Source organism: Aethalodelphis obliquidens, unplaced genomic scaffold, assembly GCF_003676395.1.
Source record: "Aethalodelphis obliquidens isolate GAN/ISIS:26980383/991018 unplaced genomic scaffold, ASM367639v1 scaffold51, whole genome shotgun sequence".
NCBI classification, from domain to species: domain Eukaryota; kingdom Metazoa; phylum Chordata; class Mammalia; order Artiodactyla; family Delphinidae; genus Aethalodelphis; species Aethalodelphis obliquidens.
This window is the reverse complement of record NW_020837995.1, coordinates 6570105-6588966: the sequence shown is the minus strand read 5'-3', so window position 1 is coordinate 6588966 and position 18862 is coordinate 6570105. Positions and strand designations below refer to the sequence as shown.

The 18862-nt window shown below is 44.0% G+C and overlaps 1 protein-coding gene and 1 long non-coding RNA gene across 5 annotated transcripts in view; one reads left to right on the top strand and one right to left on the bottom strand.

Moving 5' to 3' along the window:
* Nucleotides 1-18862, top strand: part of RASGRP1 (RAS guanyl releasing protein 1) — an 86945-nt gene that overhangs the window by 16545 nt on the left and 51538 nt on the right. The window lies entirely within an intron of this gene.
* On the bottom strand, nt 10700-17347 carry LOC113607991 (uncharacterized). Its single transcript, XR_003428170.1, has 2 exons — nt 15329-17347; nt 10700-14667 (listed from the first exon to the last, which is right to left on the bottom strand). It is a non-coding gene; the product is annotated as an uncharacterized LOC113607991 (long non-coding RNA).

Genomic DNA, 18862 nt, shown 5'->3' with positions numbered 1-18862 from the left:
CACACACACACACACACACACACACACACACACACACACAGTTTTGATTAGGGAAATGCCATGGTCTTGGTAGAGCCTGATCCAAAGAAGGCAGTGAGCAGATTACAGAGGAGGCCATGGGAGGCCACACAGCATGGTAGTCTTTGGAATCCACTCCTGACTCTGCCATTTACCAAATGTTGGCCTTAGGCAAGTTATTTTACTGCAGTTTTCTCATCTGCAAAACAGATAATAATGGTGAAAGGTTTTAAAGGTCATTTTAGTTTGGGTGAAAATTAAATGTTTGTCTTAGGTAGGTTTCCTCAGAAGCAGATCCTGAGACAAGGATTTGAATACAAATAGTTTACTTTGGAAAATGATCCTAGGAAAAAACTGGGAAGGCAGCTTATAAAGGGTGCATTGTCAAGTGGGTTATTACTCTAGAATCAAGGTAGACGACTTCAGAACTATCCTACCGAAGGCAAAGGAGCTGGGGTATTTATATGGCAAATACCTCCAGTCATTGGTTAAGGGCTGCTTCTAGGTGTTAATTCTCCAGCATGTTTTCTCCAGCATGTCTGGGCTGCCGTGCACACAGGTGGGGATGGGAAGGACCTCCAAAGGAAGCCCTCAGGCAGGTTGAAGTTGGGTGGGCATACACTATAATAGGAGGGCCTGAGAGTATGTGGGTGGGGGTACTGACGGCTCTGCTACAAAGTAAATGCTCAGTAAATGTTGGATGGGCAAATATAGGCTACATATAGGTCCAGATAAATTCAGAGCTGGTTAATAATCATACTCAAAGTGTATACATACAGACATGGGTATGGATGGATGTCGTTCTGCAGGTGTAAACACTTACGGGTGGCTCTGGACATTTTCATCAGACTTAAACACAATCTATGTTTTTGTTAGACACACTGATGGAAATAAGTACATTAGATGAAAATCAAAGTTCAGGAAGATCAATAAGGAAGAGCAGAGAACTTGGACAGCACTTCAATAGGAATAAATGTCTTGCACTGAAATGTAATAATATTGCTTTATATATATTCTGGATGGAGAAAAACTAGGGTACTTGCCATCTTATGAAAAATACCAAAGGCTATTAGTAGATTTTAAATTCAATATGAGCCTATAGTGCCATGTGACTTCTCAAAAAGTTAAAGTAATCTGGGATTGCCTTAATCGAAATAGACTTTCCAGGTTAAGGGACTAATACCCTGATTGAATTATAAGGTCTAGTCCTAATGCTAGAACTTTTTGCCCTTAGTGAGTTTCTTAACATTTCTGAGACTCAGTTTCTATCAACATGAAAGTTAATACATATCCTCTATATTGTTGTGAAGTGGAATCTTGGTAGAAAGAAATCATTTATGTAAAATTTTATCAAAATACCATTATAGTAGATAATCAAAAATAGATAAATCAAAAATAGTAGATAATCAGAATGTTAGGGTTAGGATTTAGGGTTTAGGGTTAGGTTATAGACTTGAATGTTAGTGTATCATCCTCCCAGATTAATAATGCAAACTGCCAAAGGGTGCATAATTGCATCTTGGAGATACAAGATGGAGGTATCTGGTTGAAATGCCTGTGTCAAAAGAATTACCGGATGTTGTCATAATAGACACAGGCAGGTATGAACCTAGTACGTAGTACTGTAATTTTAAATTTTACATGAATATGAGCTATATTAATAGGCGTTTAGTGAATAAGACCCCAAAACGTAATTCCCTCATTTTTCAAAATATTAGGACAATGACAGAAATCCAACATGAACTATCTTACAGAATTTATTGAAGGAAAACAGGTATTTCATATAACTGAAGCACAGAAGGAGTACAAGATACCTGTAGGCCTTGGAAACATCTGAAATTAGGGACTAGAACACCATCAGGAGATACCAGCATGTATTTCTGTCTCTTTCTTCTTTCTCTGACTTGCTTCTCTGCTTGTCAGCTAATCATTTTCTTTCACTGAAGATTTGTTTCCTCCCTGGACAGGGAATATGGCGCTAACAACTGCAAATCCTGTATCTCTAACCATTAGAGATTTAATATTTTTTTCCTCAAGTTCAGTGAAAAAATTGCCAGGGAAGAACTTTGGTTGGTTCAAGTTGGGGTAGATGGCTACTGCTTGAACCAATCAACTATGGCCACAGGGGTGGAATAATTTAAGAATGGAGCATTTCTCTCTAGAACCACATTACTGAATTTGGGGAAGAAATTTTTCCCAAAGGAATGCTGATGTTCTGGCCACATTAAAACAACAATGTCCCAGAAGAGACATACAGATGGCCAAGAGGCACATGAAAAGCTGCTCAACATCATTATTAGAGAAATGCAAATCAAAACTACAGTGAGGTATCACCTCACACCAGTCAGAATGGGCATCATCAGAAAATCTACAAACAACAAATGCTGGAGAGGGTGTGGAGAAAAGGGAACCCTCTTGCACTGTTGGTAGGAATGTAAATTGATACAGCCACTATGGAGAACAGTATGGAGGTTCCTCAAAAAACTAAAAATAGAATTACCATATGACCCAGCAATCCCACTACTGGACATATACCCAGAGAAAACCATAATTCAAAAAGACACATGCACCCCAGTGTTCATTGCAGCACTATTTACAATAGCCAGGACATGGAAGCAGTGTAAATGCCCATCGACAGACGAATGGATAAAGAAAATGTGGTACATTTATACAATGGAATATTACTCAGCCATAACAAGGAACGAAATTGGGTCATTTGTAGAGACGTGGATGGACCTAGAGACTGTCATACAGAGTGAAGTAAGTCAGAAAGAAAAACAAATATCGTATATTAACGCATATATGTGGGATCTAGAAAACTGGTACAGATGAACTGGTTTGCAAGACAGAAATAGAGACACAGATGTAGAGAACAAACAACAAACGTATGGACACCAAGGTGGGGAAAGCAGGGGTGGGAGGTGGTGGTGGTGTGATGAAAGAAGGAAAAAAAACAACATCTGTCTATTACACCAAGATCAGACCGAGCACTAGAGTGCAGGGCATTATTAAATTTAGGTTTAGTCTCTGGGTTTTAAGACAGGAATAGAAGGCTAGAAAGAGTACAGAGGAGATAAATAGTTAAGGAATGATATAGAAATAAAATCTATGAGGATATAAGATGGCAGCACCTGAAAAGATGACAAATTAGTGTTTTCTTTTTTCTTAGTCTTAACAGTATTAAGTGTATGTATGTCTTGATAATGTTATGCATAGAAGAGTTAGTATGTATATGTCCTCCCAGAGGACAGATACAGAGTAAATGGACTTCCCATTTATACACATATTAAATATCAAAACACAAACTCCCAGTTCTGGCCATGATAGATTATTGGGTATTGGAATTATTTTCCTGCTGTAAACAACTATAAAACTGGACATAACATGTGAAGCAACTATTTTTTTTAACATGCATTTTTAAAATTTATTTATTTTGGTTGAGCCGGGCTTAGTTGCGGCATGTGGGATCTTTAGTTGGGGCATGCGGACTTCTTAGTTGCAGCTTGCGGATTTCTTAGTTGCGGCATGTGGACTCTTAGTTGTGGCATGTGGACTTCTTAGTTGCAGCATGTGGACTTCTTAGTTGCAGCATGCATGTGGGATCTCGTTCCCCCACCAGGGATCGAACTCGGACCCCCTGCATTGGGAGGGCAGAGTCTTACCCACTGGACCACCGGGGAAGTCTGAAGCAACTATTTTTAGGTATTAGAAAACAGGACAGACTTGTGATTATGGATAAAATGAAAAGATATAAGGTAACCTCAAAACTTATCTTGGCTTTCTCCTGGCACTGTACAAATTGTTGTACAGAGGACTAGAACTCAGAGAGCAGCATCTTGCCTGGCAGAAGAAACAGAGTTTGCGTTCAGGGCTTCTGGGATGGCTGGAATTTGTGGATTAGGGTATTGGAAAGAAGGGATCTCTTGTCTTTGGCCAAGTGCTAAACTGTGTACAAATATGGTAAGACTCCATGCCACCAAATTGTTACTGGGGGTCTGTGAGTCAGAGGAAGTCTTATAGTCTGGGAAATATTGCAGTTTGGAACCAGCCAGAATGGAAAGATATAACACCTGAGGCATTCAGCTGAGACATGAAAAAGACCACACCACAGGAATAGGAGTACTAGAGCCCTAGAGTAAGAGCTACTCTTGAGCCACCCTAACAAAGCCTAAATCCAGGCCTTGACAGGATGAGTTTAAAACTCCAGTAAATTAAATGTGTCTATAAATTAACATGATCCAAATTCTAAACATTGTATCCACAATGCCCAGCATGTAATATAAAATTACAAGACATTTTTAAAAGCAGGAAAATGTGACCCATAACCAGAAGGAAAAAAAGTTAAGAGAAATAGACTCAGAGTTGACACAGATGTTGGAATTAGTAACTAGGGAATTTAAAACAGCGATCATAAATATGTTGAAGGACTCAGAGGAAGGTAAACAGAAGAGTAACTCAACAGATAAATGGAAACAATAAAATCAGAAGACTGACAGCACCAGCTGTTGGTGAGGATGTGGAGCATCTCGAACTCTTAAACATTATGAATGGGATTGTAAAATGATATAATCACTTCGGAAAACTGTTCAGCAGTTTCTTATAAATATACACCTACCCTGTGTCCCATCAGTTGTACTCCTAGGCACTTATACAGGAGGAAGGAAAACATGCCCATGATATGACTTATACAAAAATGTCCATAGCAGCTTTTGCCATACAGATCCAAAACTGGGAACAACCCAAATATCACTCAACATGAGAAAGAATAAACAATACGCTATGTATACAATGGAATACCTACTCATCAATAAAAAGGAATGCACTGCTGATGTAGTCAACATTGATTAATCTCAAAAATGTTTTGCTTCATGAAAGAAGCATTACACACAAAAAATACATACTGTATGATTCCAATATATGAAGTTCTAAAATAGGTAAAACTAATTTATGATTTAAAAAAAATAAGGAAAATGGCTTTATGGCGGGCTGAGTTGGAGGAACTGACTGGGAAGATAAGGGAACTTACTGGGTCATAGAAATATGCTAAATCTTGAGAGGGTTTGGGTTATAAGGATGTATGTATTTGTCAGAAGACATCAAACTATATGTTAAAATTTGTGCTTTCCACTGTACCTCAGTAAGATAGAAAAATTTTTTTCAAAAAACAAACACCAAAACTGGCTAGCAGAAAACTGGTAGAAATTTCTTCTGTAGGAACTTTGAGTGAGAGGACATCTTTTCACAATCTATTCCCATGTGGTAGAGCTTGCTAGAAGGTAAAGCCAAGATTTTCAAGGCCTACCAGATAGCAAGTGAAGATGACTAACTTTTATTTCATCTCTGGTTTACTCCTTTGGGTTCCTCTATGATTGTGTGTGATCAAATATGTGAGGGCCAAGATCTGAGGGACAAATGTCTAGTGACTCAGAAACCAGAGTCCCCTTCTGATGGTCACTGGGCAGGGGTGGGGAGATAAATAAAACCCTGCCAAGAACATCCTTATTTAATCAGTTGACCTGCTGCTAGTGAAATACTCCTTGTAACACCCCACGAACTACAGAGGTGAAATGGCAGACTCCTTGAAAGTTAACTCATGAGGCCATGCCATTGTAGAAGAGGGGTTCATTGAAATTTACCAAGAACCCACACATTTCATTTTAATCCTACTTGTGCATCTGTTCCAGTTGTTTTACCAGAGTTGCTGAAATACTATAAAATGACTAATGTTCAATCCCCTTCTGGTTCCTCTCTCTGGCAGAAATATTGTGAGTGGTAAAAGGCCCAAGAGTTGGATGGTGGGAAAGGGAAAATGATATGTTTTCATATCCTGCATAAAATGCCCCTGGCCAGACAAAGTACAGCAGGGTCATCCCTGGGATTGAGCTTTCGGTGCCTCTTCATTAATGCCTGGAAAGTGATAGACCCCAGTGGACGCTTCCCAGGGTTCCAGGGAAGAGGGGAGAGAGAAGACTGCCCAGACACCACAGGCAAAGACCCTTAATCAGCAGAGCCTGTGAAGGCCCCGGGAGAACTGACATCTTTATGTTGGAGGGTGTGAAGGACCCTGGTCTCCGGCTTCAGGGATAAAATATCCCCTCAGAATATGGCTGTGCAGGCCCGAGGGAGAGGGGAGCTTTCCTAATGTACGACGGGAAACTCCCTGTGGCCCAGATCAGTTACCTTTGATCATGGTCCTCTGGCTCAGCCCACATTGCTTTCTGATGTGCTTCTGATTGTGCTTCCTGAGTCCCCACCCAGGAGTCTGTAACGTTGGCACCAAATCACCTATTTGTTAAGTACTTCCCTTGTGTCTAGCCCTGAAAACAACTGAAAGACCTCACCACTGATTTCTGAAATTGGAGCTGTCTTCATGAGGTCATTTAGTAGCTTATAGACCTACCCCAGGGCAAGGAATAAACTAAGTGGTCTAAAGCAGTCTAATCAAACTTGACTGACCATCATATCATTGGAGAGATTTTTAAAAATACAAATTCTGTGTCCATCCTTGAATATTTTGAGGCAATAGGTATGAGGTAAAGCCTTGGGATCTATTTGGGGGGAAGGTCGTTTGGTTTATTTTTTGTCTCGTCTTATTTTTAAGCTAACCAGCAGGTCTTGAAAAGTCAGTCAGGTTTAATATGTTCATTTACTTCTGGGTAAGCCTGAACATGTGCACCCTAGGATAGAAAACATTTGATTTTTTTCTCCTGAAACTCTCCATTAAATTAAGACCACCTCACTAGAAAAAGAAAAAAAAAATCACCCACTAAAGCCCCCAAATTTACCAATTGTGAATTTTTTTTCATTATGTTATCTCCTCTCAGAGTGACAATTATTATACAAATATGACCAGAGGAATACTGAAGTCTACAACACCTTAACACAGGAAGATCTTTCCTATGGTTTCCACAGGTGACCAGGTGTGTGGAAAGGTGAGAGGTAAAGGGGGAAAACACACTAAGTGGGGAAAGTATTGAAGTGCTTCCTACTACACAGCCTGCTCTATACCTATTCAGACTGGCGACAGCATCCTCATTTTGCCTAAATCACTAGCACGGATCAGGGAGGGACACATGTGCCAGCTGGTGCACATGAGAGGCCAAAGATGAAATAATGATATTGACCCACTGTGACCAAACTCTGAGCAAGCAGATGAGGCCAAGGCCTTGCCAACGTTCAGCCCCATCCTTGCTGACTTCTTGTATATTTGGGGGTCTGAATTTTTTTGCAAGTGGATGATCCAGCATCCCTGTGACAGATCGGGGAAGCCCTAGAGTCATTGCTCTCTTGTAATCATAGATGGCCATCTGTATGGCTCCTTGGCTTTTAAAGCAGTCGGGAAGGATGTTGACAGGGAAGGAAACTGAGAGTTAAGATACTAATGCTGACCAAGTGTGGGAGGAAAAATAATCAATTCAAGTAACTGAGCTTCCTGAATAACAGCAAAACTAGTCATGTTAGGCAAAAACCAACCTTTATTTCATGCTCTGATATGATCTCACTGTAGCAGTAAGTGTACACACATGCCCACATACACACACACACACTCACACACTCTGTAACCTTCCCTTAGTAGCTATGCAGTTAGGGAAAAGATGCAAGTAGAAATTAAAATAAGGTACCAGGTTCTTTAGAAATGATCCACCTGGAAAAGAGCCTTTAGGGCTCGGATTGTAAGGTATAACCAGTTTTAAAAGATTGCTGGGTGAGAGGGTGCTGCTCTCCCCTTTCTGTGGACAGACCATCTGCTTTTGCAGCATTTTAAAGTAAAGATCTGAGTAAGGGCACCTCCCCAGTTTGGTATATGAGGTCCCCAACACTGTGACCCATATCCGCATTTTCATACTTCCTGTCTACAAATGCTTTCTAATTAAGCCAAATTGGACTTCGCATCCTTTCCTGGATATACTTTTAACTCTCTGATCTCCAAGAGTAGAAACCATTTCTTCCCTCACCCAGAATGTCTTTACCTCCACCTTAGTCTGTCAATATTTGACCCCTCCTTCAAGACCCACCTCATGCCACCTCTTCATAAAGGTTGAGCCATTTCTTCTAGTCAAATCTAGCCTTCCCCTTTCCCCACACTGCCTTAGTGTTTTGTTTGTACCTCCCTCCAGGCCCTTCTGTGTTCTGTACCATATTATAGCTGGCAGCTTCTAGACAGTTGCTGGGACAGGACCCTGGTTATCTCTGCATTCCCCACACTACTAGGCACAGCTCTCTTAGAACAAAGACCCTGGACTTCTTATGAGAACATCCAAGCCCGGAACACCATCCCTGCCACTGGTGGTGGTATTAACCATGGGCCAGTTGTTCATCCAGGGTGATATTCAAAATACTTAGTAACTGGCACGGCACAGGCCCCATCAGTCCACACGGATGCCACTTGGACAGACTGAACATCAGCCCTGTTTTTGTGCCTTTTTCATCTGCAAAGTGACTGTGTCCCTACCCACCTCACAAGGTGGATGTGATGGTCAAATGAGACCAAGCATGTGGAAGTACTGTGTAAGGTGAAAAGTGCTGTGCTCAGGCGTGTCCAGCTGTTTAGTGTTATTTTCAGTGCCATGTGGGGTTGGTGGCCCTGCCCTCGGCATCCCCTCCTACTCTGCTCTGCTCAGAGCAGGCTCCAGAGCTGACCAAGGACTTGCTGATCAGTTGAGGACACAAGTCGAAGAAATCTTGGCATCAACCTATTAGATCCCACAGAAACTCAGGATATCAGCTTCTTCAGGCATCTCCCTCTACCCTTTCAGTCCTGAAAATGTCAGTTTTTCAGTGGATATACTTTGGCAATTCTTATCTAGATCGCAAGCCCAGGAAGGCTTTTTGAACTGTAGTCTAAGCTTTTCTCACTTGAGGAGAATTGTTCTATTGCACAATGACGTTAAATTTCAGGACCCTTAAAGATATCTGGGAATCTCTGATTGTCACTGTGTCAAGGGGATGCTCTGTCTAGATCTGTAAATGGAATTAAATGCCAGTGGCATTAACACAGGTTGAAAGAAGAGCCTGAACATTAGGTCCTGCTTTATGTCCTTATCGTTTGTTGATCCGTCTTTTTTACCCTTTCTTCTTAAAAACTGTGATTATTCCTTTACCATCACCTCCTTGCATCCCCTCACATCTCAGGCATAAAAATCCTTTCTACATACACCTTTCTTCCAAAGACATTTAACTCTTTCAATAAGTGCACAGCTACTGTTTTGTGTTTATCACTGGCTACTAGTCAGTATCTGTTCTTATACAGAGCAGTCTCCCCTTACCTGAGGCTTTGCTTTCTGAAGTTTGTTACCCATGGTCAACTGCAGTCTGAAAATATTAAATGGAAAATTCCAGAAGTAAATAATTCATAGGTTTCATTTTCTTATTTTTTATGGGATATTTTTAAATCTGTTTTTTATTTTTATTTTTTTATTGAAGTAGAGTTGATTTACAATATCATGTTAGTTTCAGGTGTACAGCAAAGTGATTCAGATATATATATATGTATATATGTATGTGTGTGTATATATACATATATGTGTGTGTATATATACATATATATGTGTGTATATATATGTGTGTGTATACATATATATATATATGTTCTTTTTCAGATTCTTTTCCCTTATAGCTTATTACAAAATATTCAGTACAGTTCCCTGTGCTATACAGTAAATCCTCATTGTTTATCTATTTTATATATAGTGGTGTGTATCTGTTAATCCCAAATTCCTAATTTATCCCTCCTCCCCTTTCCCCTTTGGTAACCATAAGTTTGTTTTCTATGTCTGTGAGACTGTTTCTGTTTTGTAAATAAGTTCGTTTGTACTAATTTTTAGATTCCACGTATAAGTGACGTCATAGGGTATTTGTCTTTGTCCGGCTTACTTCACTTAGTATGGTAATCTCCAGGTCCATCCATGTTGCTGCAAATGGCATTATTTCATTCTTTTTATGGCCAAGTAATATTCCGTTTGTGTGTGTGTGTGTGTACACACACACACACACACACACACACACACACACACACTCCACATCTTCTTTATCCATTCATCTGTCAGTGGACATCTAGGTTGCTTCCATGTCTTGGCTATCGTAAATAGTGCTGCAGTGAACATTGAGGTGTATGTATCTTTTCGAATTAGAGTTTTCTCTAGATATATGTAGTGGGATTGCAGGATCATATGGTAACTCTATTTTTAGTTTTTTAATTGCATGGCATTCCGAGTATGATGATGAAATCTCACACCGTCCTGCTTCATCCTGCCCAGGACATGAATCATCCCTTTGTCCAGCAGATCCACACTGTAGACTCTACCCACTCACTGGTATAGGAAAAAACATACATGGTGTATATAGTATAGGGTTTGGTACTATCTTTGGTTGCAGGCATCCACTGGGGATGTTGGAATGTACCCCAGAGACTACAGCGCTGGACTCAGAATGAGAAAATAACCAGCACAATAATTTGTAGTCCCTTCCTGCCACTTCCTAGCTGTGGGACTACAAATGAGTGGTAAGGATGAGTAATTTTACCTCCCTTGTGTCTGTTTCTTCATGTGTGAAACAGCAACGTCTACCCTGCAGAGCTGTGGCGAAAATTAGAATGCCTATAGCAGGGCTCTTTTGTGCCCATCTCAAAAGGAGATGGTTCTTATTATGATTACAAGACACTGTTCAGCAATAACCCTCAGGAAACTTTGAAAAAATAAAAGTTTATTGCTTACAAGACCTGGAAATTACACAGCATACCTAGGGCCACACAGCAAGGTTGGGGTGGGGGGAGGGAGAGAGGAGAGAAAGAAAGAGAAAGGGCACGCAGGCCAGGGGTTCTGAATATATTGGGGTCGAGGGTGGGTCTAATGTTTGATGGGCTCAGTCTTTATTGGTGAAATTAAGACATAAGGGCAGGAGTTTCTAAAGTATGAGGAGAGGAAAAAACAAGTAGCCCAATGGTCAGTTATTGAAATCAACCACAATGTGTAAAACCAAGGAGCCTCAGTGCAGGGAGGTGGCCTGGCCCTTTATCTAGTCTTGTGGCTGGCAGTGTGTGTATTTGAGAGATAGCCGTCTTTGAAGGATGCCTCTTTGCAATGGATGCCTCAGCAATCAAAGCTTAGGTCAGGCACTTGTGCTACAAAACAGAAAAAACAAATACAACTATCACCACAATAGCCTAGCCCACCCAAGCACCAGGGGTGCTCAGTACCTTTCCAGGTAGGCTGGCACCAGAAACCCTCCAGAGCTGAGATGGAAACGATGTGCCTTTAATCTTCTCAACCCAGAATGAGCAGCAGTGGGATACAGTGGAAAGGGCCGGGCTTGAGGTGAAAGACCTGGACTCAGGTCAGGCACTCACCACGCACATGACTTTAAGCAGCTCACCTCACCTTACTCTGTTTCCTCGTCTGTAAAATAAAAATAATACCCATCCTGCAGAGTTGGTGTGAGGTTCAAATAAGCTAACGTGCAAGGAGAGAAGGCCCTAATAAATGCATGTTGTTGGTACTTCAGCAGTGGCGCGAGGTTTCGTGTGCTACGTGACTACTGTACCGTCAGGCAGCCTAGATATTTAGGACCCACCAGTCAACCAGATATCATGGTGGTTTGGACTTAGTGCAGGACCTTGTTCTCCCCAAAAGATATCAAAGTGCTTTCCTTATCTTGACTGATCTCCTGATTATCTCTGTGCTGGGAGGGATGGAGGCAAGATATTATCAAGCTTTTATTCTGCAAATGAGCAAACTGAGGCATGGAAATGACAGCGCTATCCCAGGGCTTGGTAGCCTGGGTTCAGATCCCAGGACTGCCATTTACCAGCTAGACTTGGGCACGTTGCCTTACCCCTCTTTTAACCTCGGTTTCTTCATCTGTCATGACAATACCACCTACCTCGTAGAGTTAATACATGTGAAGACCCTCTTGGAACAGGGCCTGGTACTGCGCTCCATGTATGTTTAACAGCTGGAGAGCAACAGAGACCGCCAGTGGGAGAGGGAGAGGGAGAGAAGTCAGGCTGGACTTTGAATGTAGTTCACTTGTTCCGGTCAGATGCTGTATTTCCTCCGGCAGAACACCAGATAGTGCTCCCGGCCTTCCCATCTTCCGATTGGTATCCACTTTGTGAGTTTCCGTTGCATTTTGGCTGTTTCTGTAAGATGGTGACACAGCGCCAGTTCATGACGTGAGCTGTTTTGAAACCCCTTCTTATTTGCTCTTGGCTCCTGAGTAGAGAGCAGTTTTTTCTTTCCTTCAGTGAATAAGAGATTCCTCACCCACCTGTGAAGCTCTGTCTTTCAGAGTCATTCCTGGGTCCTCATGCAGATTTCTCTCTAGCACCTCAGTAAACCCTAAGAAATCCTTCTGTCTTGAGGGCCCGAGGGGCGGGTTGCACTTAGAACGTAGAACTGGAAAGAAGTTTGGAAGGCCCCTACTTACTCTGCCATGGATTGGAACCATGCTTGCAGGAAACCACATCTGGTCTCATGGGCACGGACAGTGTGACAGACCAGCGTGGACAGCCCCTCTTTGGGTTGTGGTTAAAATGAAGTATTTCATGAAAAATCATTGTTCCACTCTGGAATAACGAGAGCCTAGCAGGAGCAAAGTAGTGTTCCAAATCCAGCAAGAGAAATAAGAACAGGTCGCCACCCTGACAGTGCTTCCCAGTTTACTAAGCGTTTCTCTGTCTTTAATCAAAGGTAATCTAATCCTCACCACAACCAAAGACAGGGCGAGGAGGCTTTCAGAATAACTTCTGTCTGATTACAAAAGATTTTACTCAGTCCTTTTACCATACGTGATGGTGTGATGATGTTTTTTGTCCAGGCCTGTTCATTGCAGAGAATTATGAGTCAAGGACAGTTTGTACGGTGAAAGCACACAGTTTGTGGTGAGACAGTGTTGGGGGCAGTGCCATTTTATGGCAATGTACACCAATTGCTTCAGCCCTGTCATGCACCGGAACGAGATTAACTAGGCGTCTAGGTCTGTTAGGATCAAATCAATACTGAGAAAAACTTTCTGAAGAAGGCTGAGTTCGTGGCTAACTAGTAAGTCTCAGACAGGCCTTGTGTTATTTCACTAGGTCAGTGTTTGGAAAGTTCCCTGAGCTGCTGCTTAATACCTATCCAGCCTGTCAACAAATACGCTAAAAAAGGCCCAGGATTTAACAGACAAGATTGAAGCGATAGGAACGCGCTCCAGCAAGCAAGGAGAGAGCAGAGGGAGGGCTGCCCCAGATTCCCTTCCCTGTTGTGTTGTGTCTTTGTCTTGGGTCCGCTGGCCTCCCTCCAGCCACCTGCGGGCAGCTCTCTATGTCCTCGGGAAGCTGAGCCTGGGCCCTGCTGCCTGTCCGCCCCCCGCCGGGCACATTCTTGTGGTGCTGTGCGGGGGACAGTCACTGTGTGAGCCAAGTAGGCTGCGTTGACAGCAGCTCACCAAGGACTCAAATCACAGCTTCTCTACCCAGCTGGACAATTCGATTGTTCCCAGGGACTTAGATGGGCCTCGGAGAAGCGGCCACCTGCCCAGGGTGTTCAGTTGGTGCCGCCTTCCAACAACGGCTCTTAGAATTTGAGGTCATGGCTTCGTCCCAGAGTCCATCACAGGGTCGCAGACTCCATCACAGTGTCACAGACTCCATCACTGGGCCGCTGACTCCATCACCAGGTCGCAGACCCCATCACCGGGCCTACCTCATACCCATCATGCCTCCTCCTGCCCCTTGTCTTTTAGTGCCGGCCCAGCCCCCTGACCTCCACACTTGGGACTGTGTCCAATTTGCAGAACGGAAGAGGACAGCTTCCCTCACGACTTCTCAGACCCCTGATTCTTGAGACGTGACAGGTCTGGATGGAGGCTGCAGTCCCCAAGGAAGGCCACGGCCTTGCTCAGCAGAGGCAATAGAGCTGAAAGCTCTTCTTCACTTTAGGCAATTCGTGCGCATGATTAGACATTTATAGATTGCAGTCGCTCATCCAGAAAATCTAGGTCATCCTTTACATAGAGCTTCACGCTTCGGAAGCAAAGCCGTGCTCGGGGAGGACCGTCCCCGTGGCCGTCTGCTTTGGCTGAGGGAGCGGAGCTGCTGTTGCAGGAAGAGGGAGAGGCGGGCCACTCAGGGGCTGTGAGCTCTCAGGGCACTGGTGTTTTCACCCACGTGGCCACGGGCTCTCTGGGGTCTAGTCGTCCTAGCTAAATGGTGCCAGTAACAGCCTTTGTGCTGATGTCATGAGAAGTGGTGGGTTTAAGGGTTCGGGTCTCCAGGAAGATTTTTAGTCTGTACTGTGACTGCAGTGAGAAGGGCAGGGTTGGTATGTGGATGTAGGGCTTTTGGGGGAGAAAAAGAGATATGGGTGTAAGAGGTTTAGCCTTGTAGCATGCACAGCTGGAAGTCAGAGCTCTTCCCAGTATACCTAGGCCTTACGCCGCTCACCTCCCAGCAATCCCCCTAGGAGAGGTAGATGCCAAGGAAGGAGACCTGGGCTGGGGGCCAGAGGGCCGATCCTGTCCAGGACCTTCCACTCACCAGCCCTAGACCATGGCCAACGCACGACACCTCGGTGTCCTCCTCTTTAAAACTGTGCCCACGGTGCCAGCTGCTCGCAGAGCGGTACGACTCAGGTGCTCAGCCCAGGTGGTTCTGTCCCTTGAGCCTCAGTGCTGTGAAAACAAAGTCTTGCCCTCAGGCGTTCCCGTCCAGGGAGAGCAGTGGCTCTCCCGCTGCTGGGGGCTTCAAGGACAGCTGTGTGTGCACGCGCACGTTTTGTCTGGGTATGATATACCAGGTTATCCCAGAGGGAGCCAGAGCGGGGCTTAGATTTATGAGGGCTGGGAGCTTCCCTTCTCCCGCATTCTCACCCTACGTTAAAATGTTCTTCCTTGGGTTAGAGCACCAAGTACTCCAAGAAGTCGCTGTTGCTATGCAGACATCTGAGAGGATCCACCCATGCGTCCTCCCCTCCTCCCCGAGGAATGTGCTCATCAGGGTTAACTGGGCAGCAGTCACCAGGCAAGGCCCAGAGGGCATGAGATCAGGAGTGAGGTGAGGAGGAAAGTGGGTTTGGGAGCACCTGGGAACGAGGTGCCAGGTAGGGCGGAAGCTGAGCAGGCACCGCCCTTCCGACCCCGGGTCCGTGGATGAGAGCGGCAGCCCGTGGTGCTGAGAGCTGACTGCAAGCATCTCCTCCCCGCTCCACCGTCTGACTTCATATTGGTGGCTTGGAATCGGCCACAGTGGGGGTATTAATACCACAGAAATCTGCGTGCACCACAAATCAGGGTCCCCCTCACCCCCCAGGAGAGCTGTTGTTGAAACTCTTACCAGTGCTCCCCCAGTGGCAGCCACGCGGGTTCTCACGCTTGCCCTGTGAAGCGAGACTCCGTCCTTAGCAAATCCCTTGCTTTCTCCTGGTTGGAAAAAAGATTAAGGTGCTGCCGATACATGTTGTAAGCTGCTCAGGTAGTAAAAGCTCTGAGGGTTCCAAGTATGTGTGCGTCACCACATTCTTTCTTCGCACTCACTTCCTACCCCAGCTGCAGCTGTCGGCCCTAAAAAACCAGACCAACAAACAAACAACAAACCAGTAAACTTATTTTCAGCTTGTCAATTTTTCTGCACTCTCCAAACAGGATCTAATGAGTGTAATAGTCTTGCTGTCAAGTAGAGTTTATTTCTTTGGAACATTTACCGTGTTGTAACGCGTTCAGAACTCTGTATCTGTCAGGTTCTGCCTAGATCCAGTCTCTCCTGTTACTGGTGATACTGACCTGCATTAGCAGCTGCAGCCCTGCTCTAGGCTCTGGATCCAAACCTGCCCCGTGGCTTTCTGATACTAGCTTTCCCATTACCATTTTCTGGCCCCCGTTTTCAACACACCTGTTCTTTTGTGTGATTCCCTCCCAATGCTGATCGCTTGCTTACCCTCAATATACCAATTTCTGATATTCTGTCTTTGGTACATACAAAATCCCTTCGCACATCAAGGGATTTCCATGGAAACTGAAACATAGGGGAAGAAGGGACTCTGTACTGGAGTTTCTCTGGTGTTGGACATGTTTTATGTCCATTTTGCAGCGAGTCATTGCTGCCTCATCCCCCAGACAAGCCTTCACTGTAGGAAGGTTGCCCCCACCCCTTGTCAGCAAGAAGCAGTGCCTCGAATGCAGCCGTTTGCAAGTTTGTTCTCACAGGAGTCATATCATCAGGGAGCAGGGCATCACTCTAGGCAAGCAGCTTATTTAAGATTAAACCACAGAAAGGAAGAAAAGAGGCTATGGGCAGGTTGAGAGATAGAGGGCTAGACCAGATGGCCTCTTGAATCCTGAAGCTTTGGGTCACCTCACTGCAGATGGCAAGAGATGCTTCCTGAATCACCACGACTGGATAGGATCTCTCCTTCCCCTGAACTTTGCCACCATTCAGCATGATCTCCACGGGTTTCACTTCTAACATTGACTGCCTGATATTATGAAGTATGTTGGGTGTGTGTCTTATTCTCCAACTAGACAAGAGTTTTCTTATAGCTCTTCATATCTCCTTTGGTACCTAGGACAGTGCCTTGCACAGAGTCGATTAACTATAAAATGTTTTTAATTGAAGTAGAATGAAAGTTGCTCTACAGAGTAGTTAGAGAGCTGTATCCTCTCGTTGGAAGGGTGTAAGTAGGGCCTAGTCAGCCAGTTACCTGTGATGCCTTTAGGAGGAAGTAATGCAACAGCTAGAAGGTTGAGGTGGAAGACAGCTAAAGTCTTTTCCACCGTGAGAGTCTGTGATTCCATGAAGCATAGCTAACGCCAGCACTGAGTCTGATGATGGAAAACCAGTTGCTGGCTCACAGAGAAATGACTCTCCACATGGCTTTTCTGTTTGCTCTGTAGAGCAAATGGTCCACAGGTCGGGTGGCTCTTTGACTAGCATACTTCCCTAGCAGCACACATTGCTCCCCAGGTTGAGTGATGGAGTACGTAAGATGGGCAATTTGTGTCCCACTGAGGTTTCAACCCTTTAAAGAAGTCTCCCCCTGAAGTAGAAGGAGAAGCAGATGGTAATGAGAAAATATGCACATTTTATTATGCATTGCACATTTTACGTATTAGAATTTTTAGTATGACACCCCGCATTTTTCAGAAGCCTAAAGCTGCAAACAAAATTAAATTATTCACTGAAATGTTTAAATCAGCTTACAGCAATTATATCAAATTATCAAAATAAAATCCAGTAGTCTAGAAGGTAGATTCCCCTTGACCAGCCACTTTGAAATCTGACTTTCAAAGGGTGGCTCTTCCCCTCAAGAAGGGAGAAGTGCTGCTCCGTGAGATGAGGGTGGGAGGGGAGTGCATCCTTGATGAGGTTGTAGGGAGGTTGATGGTCGAGTTGGGGAGAGGTGGTGGTGGGAATGAGGGCAAGTGAACATGCCAGGAAGTTCTGTGGAAGAAGGGGCACCTACGAGGGGGTTGTGAAACAAGGTGCCGAGAGATGCCCTCCTGGCCTTACCGTATGCCAGCCTGCCCTCCCACAGAGCGTGTGGGGATTAACACGCCGTAGTGGGGGACCATCACAGGACTCTGTGGAAGAGGGGGTGTGAGGCAAAAGTGGAGAATGACTGTGACTGTGGATCTTAGGCACAGCACCCTTCTTATTTTAAAGCCAACTTGAATGATCACTATCAATCCGCCAAGGCACGTGAGAGTTTTTCAGAAATCATCAGATGCAAAAAGCTATCCTTTCAAATGTGCATTAATTGGTTCCAATCCAATATTCCAGTGGCGTCTCTTAGACTTGTAGCCCTAGGGACTGGAAGAGATCTTAAAGCTCATCTACTCTAGCCCCCTTCCCCCATTTGATACTTGAATTCCCTATCCTGACAGATGGTCACGCAGTGTCTTGGAAAGAGCTGGGGATCTGGAATCAAACAGACCAGGAGCCAGATCCTGAGCTCCTCCACCCATTGTCTCTTTGACCTAGAACAAACGACCTAATCTCTCTGTGCTTTCATTTCCTCAGCTGTAAATTGTGAGCAGTATCAACACTGCAGAGGTGTTGTGAGAATTAGAAATAACATCAAAGTGCTGAGCATAGCCCCTGGTATTGAGTAGGACTTCAGTAAATAATAGGTTCAATGCCAATTACAATAATTGAATAAAGTGTCCCTCCCCAGCCTCCTCTTGAATACAGAGGTCTGTGATGCAAATGCTTCCGTTGTTGGGCAGGCTTAATGGTTAGAATTTTCTGCCACGTGTTGTGCCCAATTCTCTTTCCCATAACTTTTTCTATTCATCCTCTCTGGTTCTGCCATTTGTGGCCCCACAGAACAAGTCTAAACATTCTCCCACAGTTAACGTTACAAATATTTGAAGATAATTTTAATATCTCTACTGAGTCTTCTCCATGGTAAACCTATTTGGGTCCTTGAATCTTTCTGTATGTGACTTGGTTTTCATCTCACCCAGGACACTGCAAAGCCCCTTTCCCTAATATATGAGCATCCAGGAAGGATGCTAGCCAGCCACAAAGAACAATTGAGATAGCAAGTCTTAGATTTTATTCATACTGAATAAGTCTGCGACTGTGTCCATAACTCCAGGAACATTCTAATGCATACCCTACAAATATATTTCAGTTTCTCCTGCTTTGTACCATAATGTACAGGAATAGAAGCACTACTATATAATTCTGTGAGGAAAGGTGCCTTATAAAAACTATATTGTCAGATGCTGACTTGAAAACTTACGTCCGTATAATTGTGGTAGATTTGATTGTGTTATTGCCTCCTCGCCCAACTTTACCTTCTCTGTGTCAGTGATCTTTTCCATATGACTTTGAGGTTCCTGCCCTTTGACTTGAGATTCAGCAGTG